The 7711-nt window shown below is 52.1% G+C and overlaps 1 long non-coding RNA gene across 1 annotated transcript; it reads right to left on the minus strand.

Annotated features, from left to right (window-relative positions):
* Nucleotides 1–2796: 2796 nt before the first annotated feature.
* Nucleotides 2797–7164, minus strand: LOC142827626 (uncharacterized). The gene is made up of 3 exons (XR_012902322.2): nucleotides 7058–7164; nucleotides 5896–5993; nucleotides 2797–5087 (listed from the first exon to the last, which is right to left on the minus strand). It is a non-coding gene; the product is annotated as an uncharacterized LOC142827626 (long non-coding RNA).
* Between the last annotated feature and the right edge of the window lie 547 nt (nucleotides 7165–7711).

Raw genomic sequence — 7711 nt, forward strand, 5'->3', positions numbered from 1 at the left:
TCATGCCGGACAAGAGAGAGCAAGGGCCACAATGTGTTGCATAAAAGCGGGAAGTACGTGACATGTCCCCTGATTAACAGGATTGCCACGCTGACTAGGCTGAAACAGAGACCCCAGCATTCATTACAGGAAGGTCCCGGTGCTCAGGGGCCTAAAGCGCTCAATTTCCCCTATCAGCGGCATCCCGGTGACTTGCACCCGCATTACAGGGCAGTCACTCTCACTATCCAGCTGCCGTAGGCCAAAGGGCCGACCTGAACCCTCATTACAGGGTGGTCAGACTGCTCCAACACAGGCTGCCGCATAAGCAAGAGGAGGAAACTCCCTCCCTAAGAACACAGTGGTCACTCTGTCTAGCCGCATAAGAGAGCGCTATGTTCAGAGACCAGAACCCTCCATACAGGGTGGTCACCCAGGCCATGGTACAAAGCTAGTTCTAAGCCCTCGTGAGCAGGAGACATGCGACCTTCCCCCCCGGTACAGGGTGGTCACGGCAGCTACATTAGCAACAGGCCACAATGCCAAAAGGACAAGAGGGCAGAGCCCTGAACCCAAATTACAGGCAGGTCTCAGTACCAATGGCACGAAGCTCCTGCTAATCCCTTCCAAATGAGTGGGATTCGACCTGCACCTGAATTACAGGGCGGTCCCTTCCCAGTAGGCTGCTACAGAAGACTCGTGCCAAGAGCCTAAAAGACAGCCACCTTCTCCTGAATTGCAGGGAGGTCACGCTGCACCGGCTTCCACAGAGCTCAAGATCCCCCAGAAGCCACAGGACCGTGACTTGCACCCTACTTACAGGGCAGTCACTCCCGCTAGCCAGCTAAATGAGCACACTGCCAACAGAGCACAGACCTGAACCCTACTTACAGGGAAGGCCACACTGCTCAAAGTATGAAAAGGCCTTAAGTGACCAGAGGCTCTTAATTTTTTGGGGGGGCTCACTCTGTCCAGGGTCCCATTCCTTCCCCTCCAGCTTCAGGGGCTTCCTCCCTTTCCTTTCCTCCTGTCCGACGGATTTTTCCTCGCGCCGTCCTTCCTTCTTTCTTCTCTTCCTTGGCAACCCTGGAAGCAGAGAGACACACACACAGAGGGAGAGGCATGAGACATGATGGCACTACTTGTCATCAATTTGCTTCAAACAATGCCAGAGGAGCATCTCTTTTGGAACTTACCAGCAACGGCTGCAGAATGTCTCATCTCCAGCGGCCAGGCCATGAGCCACAGAGAGGCGAGGCGAGGCGGTGCAATTCCAGGCCAGCTGGCAAGGGAGGGTGATGGGCAGGGACCCTGGACAGAGTTTTTCGGGGGCGCGGGGCTGGCACGACAAATAGTGACTCATGAGACTTGGACCCTCCTTACAGGGTGCTCATTCTGACCAGCAGCCATGGTACTGTAGTGTGCAGTGGCACAAGGGCAGAGACTCGATCCCGAATTACAGGAAGGTCATCCAGCCCCAATTACTAGCATGCTGCTAATCCCTCAGCTGGAGCAAGGAGGGATCCAACCTATAGGTCCACGCTGTTTTCCAGCGTGGCCAGTCCAATTCGCCAGCTCAAGGCATATTAATGGCCAAGGAGAGGCGGGCAAGGACCTTTCCCTCAATTACAGGGAGGTCATGCCGGACAAGAGAGAGCAAGGGCCACAATGTGTTGCATAAAAGCGGGAAGTACGTGACATGTCCCCTGATTAACAGGATTGCCACGCTGACTAGGCTGAAACAGAGACCCCAGCATTCATTACAGGAAGGTCCCGGTGCTCAGGGGCCTAAAGCGCTCAATTTCCCCTATCAGCGGCATCCCGGTGACTTGCACCCGCATTACAGGGCAGTCACTCTCACTATCCAGCTGCCGTAGGCCAAAGGGCCGACCTGAACCCTCATTACAGGGTGGTCAGACTGCTCCAACACAGGCTGCCGCATAAGCAAGAGGAGGAAACTCCCTCCCTAAGAACACAGTGGTCACTCTGTCTAGCCGCATAAGAGAGCGCTATGTTCAGAGACCAGAACCCTCCATACAGGGTGGTCACCCAGGCCATGGTACAAAGCTAGTTCTAAGCCCTCGTGAGCAGGAGACATGCGACCTTCCCCCCCGGTACAGGGTGGTCACGGCAGCTACATTAGCAACAGGCCACAATGCCAAAAGGACAAGAGGGCAGAGCCCTGAACCCAAATTACAGGCAGGTCTCAGTACCAATGGCACGAAGCTCCTGCTAATCCCTTCCAAATGAGTAGGATTCGACCTGCACCTGAATTACAGGGCGGTCCCTTCCCAGTAGGCTGCTACAGAAGACTCGTGCCAAGAGCCTAAAAGACAGCCACCTTCTCGTGAATTGCAGGGAGGTCACGCTGCACCAGCTTCCACAGAGCTCAAGATCCCCCATAAGCCACAGGACCGTGACTTGCACCCTACTTACAGGGCAGTCACTCCCGCTAGCCAGCTAAAAGAGCACACTGCCAACAGAGCACAGACCTGAACCCTACTTACAGGGAAGGCCACACTGCTCAAAGTATGAAAAGGCCTTAAGTGATCAGAGGCTCTTAATTTTTTGGGGGGGCTCACTCTGTCCAGGGTCCCATTCCTTCCCCTCCAGCTTCAGGGGCTTCCTCTCTTTCCTTTCCTCCTGTCCGACGGATTTTTCCTCGCGCCGTCCTTCCTTCTTTCTTCTCTTCCTTGGCAACCCTGGAAGCAGAGAGACACACACACAGAGGGAGAGGCATGAGACATGATGGCACTACTTGTCATCAATTTGCTTCAAACAATGCCAGAGGAGCATCTCTTTTGGAACTTACCAGCAACGGCTGCAGAATGTCTCATCTCCAGCGGCCAGGCCATGAGCCACAGAGAGGCGAGGCGGTGCAATTCCAGGCCAGCTGGCAAGGGAGGGTGATGGGCAGGGACCCTGGACAGAGTTTCTCGGGGGCGCGGGGCTGGCACGACAAATAGTAACTCATGAGACTTGGACCCTCCTTACAGGGTGCTCATTCTGACCAGCAGCCATGGTACTGTAATGTGCAGTGGCACAAGGGCAGAGACTCGATCCCGAATTACAGGAAGGTCATCCAGCCCCAATTACTAGCATGCTGCTAATCCCTCAGCTGGAGCAAGGAGGGATCCAACCTATAGGTCCACGCTGTTTTCCAGCGTGGCCAGTCCAATTCGCCAGCTCAAGGCATATTAATGGCCAAGGAGAGGCGGGCAAGGACCTTTCCCTCAATTACAGGGAGGTCATGCCGGACAAGAGAGAGCAAGGGCCACAATGCGTTGCATAAAAGCGGGAAGTACGTGACATGTCCCCTGATTAACAGGATTGCCACGCTGACTAGGCTGAAACAGAGACCCCAGCATTCATTACAGGAAGGTCCCGGTGCTCAGGGGCCTAAAGCGCTCAATTTCCCCTATCAGCGGCATCCTGGTGACTTGCACCCGCATTACAGGGCAGTCACTCTCACTATCCAGCTGCCGTAGGCCAAAGGGCCGACCTGAACCCTCATTACAGGGTGGTCAGACTGCTCCAACACAGGCTGCCGCATAAGCAAGAGGAGGAAACTCCCTTCCTAAGAACACAGTGGTCACTCTGTCTAGCCGCATAAGAGAGCGCTATGTTCAGAGATCAGAACCCTTCATACAGGGTTGTCTCACAGTAAAAACCAAAAGGGGGCAACCTGAACTCTGGTTATAGGGTGGCCATCTATTCCATGAAAGAAAACTGGCTCTAAGCCCTCAAGAACTGGAAACATATGACCTACAACCCACTTATGGGTTGTATAATGCCACTATAATACCAACAAGCCACAAAGTCAAATGGACATTAGGTCACAGACCTGAACAGAAATTACAGGAATGTAAAAATACCATTGGTAGTAATCAAGAACTTATCCTTTCCATCTGAGAGGTATCTGACCTGCACCTGAATTAAAGGGCGGTCCATTCACTTTAGGTGTCTACAAAGGCACAGTGTCAAGAGCCTAAACAACAGAGACCATCTTCAGAATTACAGGGAGGTCTCTCTGCCAAAGGTATTAAAATCTTCAAACCCTTCCCTAAAAAATAGGTATGAAAGCTCAACCATCCCTTAACCCTTTCTATGACTAGTGGAAGGAGAAACCCATCTGTGCACTTGTAAGTTGTTCTCTGGTTCTGGGCAGTGTACAAAAATAAATATGCTGCAGCGATTTAAAAACTAAAATTAAAAATTATCTTTCATGTCCATAGCTATCATACTCATTCATCGACACACACATACAAAAACAAAAAAACCCACTGCCCAGAGTAGAAAAGAGCTCATAGTGACAGACTACCTGACCCATTTTCTAAATGGGATCGATTCTCCTCCACTCCAAAAGGTAAAGAAAGGTAAAAGCTGCACTCTATTTATTGGGAAGGGTACACTTAGACTTAGAAATGAAATAAGATAAAATGGAAGACCTATACCCTGCTTGCATGGAGGTTGATAGAGCGGAAGTGACACTATGATATTTCCCATGAGAAATAGGGGTAATAACCTCAACCCTACATAAATGGAAGGAACTCCAATTAGCTGAATAAGGGAATACACCTTATTAGGAAGTAATGAGGAAGAAACATGGACCTCAATTATTGGACGGATAAATGGGCGACACTATATAAATGTCTCCGAAACCCCAATAATAGGAAATATATATCTTATGTCTTACTTTCTGGGGCGGCTCACACACTCTAGACTGCCAAAATCCACAATGCCAGAAGAGCAGAGACCTGAACACAATTTACAGTCTGGTCTCATTACAAATAGTTATACATTAGACCTAATCACTGCTAAAAGGGCTGACCCTAACACCGCATTACAGGACAGTAATGAGCCAGCTAAATGAGCACACTGCCAACAGAGCACAGACCTGAACCCTACTTACAGGGAAGGCCACACTGCTCAATGTATGAAAAGGCTCAATAACCTTAATTGACCAGAGGCTCTTAATTTTGGGGAGGCTCACTCTGTCCAGGGTCCCTTTCCTTCTCCTCCAGCTTCAGAGGCTTCCTTGATTACTTTCCTCCTATCTGATTGATATTTCTTGGCATCTTCCTTTTTTCTTGTCTTCCTTTGTAGCACTGGAAACAGAGAGGGAGACAAAGAGAGACTGACTTGTCATCAATTTAATTCAAATAATGCCAGAGGGACCCTACTTACAGGGTGCCACAATAGCATAATTGGAAGCAATTAAAGGGTAAGGACTTGATCCCTGGTTGCAGGGCTTTCCCTTCCCTATTTACTAAAATGCTGTTAATCCCTCCCAAAGATCAAGGAGGGATAAAATCTAGACCCTGAGTTATAGGGTAGTCAATCAATTCACTGGCTTAAGGTGTAATGGAGGCAGGTCTCAGAACCAATGACACTAAAATAGCTCTAATCCCTTCTAAATTGGAAGAGTTCAACCTGCACCTAAAATATACTGTGCTCTGTTCTGTTTAACCAGCTAGAAGGTCCTAATGCCAAGAGCTCAAAGGCAGAGTCTTTCTACTGAATTACAGGCAGGCCACATAGCTCAAGGTACCAAATGCCTCCACCTTTCCTACAGAAGAAAGAGATTATTGTGACATGCACACTCCTTATAGATTTGTCACGCTGACTAGACTACAAACAAGGGATAATGAAAAGAGGGAAATAAGTCAAAGACCTTACTCTGAATTACTGGGAGGTCAAGCAGCTCAGGGGTCTAAACCTTGAATATCCCCATAAGCTTTGTTCTGTCATCACAGGTTAGTTAGTTACTCTTACTAGCTAGCTAACAGAGAATAATACCAAAAGTCCAGGATATTATAGATCTGAACCTTTTCTCCAGGGAAATCACACTGCTTAAGTTTTTAATAGCTTCAACTCCACCATATGACCCAAGTCTTAATTATGGGTGATGCTCACTGTGTCCAGAGTTTCTTTCCCTCTCCTCTACCATTAGTGGTTTCCTTTTTCCCCTCCTCTTTGCTCAGTTACTTGGAGGCTTTCTTTTTCTTCTCTTCCTTGAAGAAGTTGGAAAGAGACAGACAAACAGACAGAGAGAAGGTAAAATAAGTTATGGGAGGGCTTAGCACACTCTATATCCCCAACATAAACTGGGCATAAATGAGGAATTTGTTCTTGTTTTCCCCAAATCTGAAGACTGTCTAAGCCCTCTGCCACTCACCATCCACCTCAATGCTTCCCACCACCTCAGCCTGAATCCCTGCCAAGCACTTGCTGCCTGAGCCCTCGCTCTTCATCCCACCTCAATGCTTCCACCTTAGCTTGAACTCCTGCCGCTCACGCCTTGCCTCAGCGCTTCCCGCCAGCTCAGCCTGCGCCCCTGCTGCTCGCCTCCTGCCACTGCGCTTCCCTCCGCCTCCGGCTGAATCCGCCCGGTTCATCCCCCACCTCAGCTTCTACCTCAGCATGAGCCCGCCCAGCTCAGCGCTTCCCGCCTTCTCAGTCTCTCACCTCCACCCTTCCCGCCTCAGCCCCGCACCCAGTGTTGCCCGCCTCAGCGCGGGCCCCACATCCCAGCGATGCCTGCTTCGAGCCGAGCCCCCCGATTGCAGCGCTTCCCGCCTCGACCTGAGCACCGCACTTCAGTGCTCCCCTCACCTCAGCCCCAGCCCTCACCCCAGCGCTTCCCACCTCAGACTATGCACCGCAGCTCAGCACATCTTGCCTCAGCTTGTCCCCCCCCTCAGCGCCTCCAGCCCAGCCTGAACCTCTGCCACCCACCGACCACCTCAGCGCTTCCCACCACGTCCCTGCTTCTCAGCTCTCACCGCCTCACCTCGCACTTCCCGCCTCTGCACCCCCACCCCAGCGCCCCCAACTCAAACTGAGCCTGTCCCACCTCAGCACTTCCCATCTCAGACAGAGCCCCCCCGCCCCCAGTGTATCCTGCTCAGCCTGATCCTCTGCCACACACCGACCAACTAAGGATTTCCCACCTCTTCAGTTTGAGTCCCTCCTTCTCACCCCAACCTTCGGGAGTCTCACCTCAATCTTAGCCCCATAGCTCACAACACTTCCTGCCACAACCTCTGCACCCCCCCCCCCCCCCAGCACTTCCCACCTCAGCCTCTGCCACCAGACCTCAGTGCGTCCCTCTCAGCCTGGACCCTGCACCTAATTGCTTCCCACCTCAGACTGAGCCCCCCTCAACTCTGCTCTTTCCACCTCAGCCTGAGCCCCCCACCTCAGCACTTCCCACCTCAGATAGGGCCCTCCCCCCACCTCAGTGCATCCATCACAGACCATGTCAGCATTTTCTATCTCTTCAGAATGAGCCCCTGATTCTCACCCCCCACCTCAGCGTTTCCCACACCAATTTGGACCATGCATCTAAGTGCTTCCTGCCTCAGACTGAGCCCCTCCTCACTTCAGCCCCTGCCACCACAGCCTGAGCCCCCCCACCTCAGCTCTTCCTGCCTTAGACTGAGCCCCCCTCACTTCAGCCCCTGCCACCACAGCCTGAGCCCCCCACCTCAGCTCTTCCCGTCTTAGACTGAGCCCCCCTCACTTCAGCCCCTGCCACCACAGCCTGAGCCCCCACCTCAGCTCTTCCCGTCTTAGACTGAGCCCCCCACCTCAGCTCTTCCCGTCTTAGACTGAGCCCTCCTCACTTCAGCCCCTGCCACCACAGCCTGAGCCCCCCCACCTCAGCTCTTCCCGCCTTAGACTGAGCCCCCCTCACTTCAGCCCCTGCCACCACAGCCTGAGCCCCCCC

This window comes from Pelodiscus sinensis, chromosome 3 (assembly GCF_052426305.1).
Source record: "Pelodiscus sinensis isolate ZL-2025 chromosome 3, ASM5242630v1, whole genome shotgun sequence".
NCBI classification, from domain to species: Eukaryota; Metazoa; Chordata; order Testudines; family Trionychidae; genus Pelodiscus; species Pelodiscus sinensis.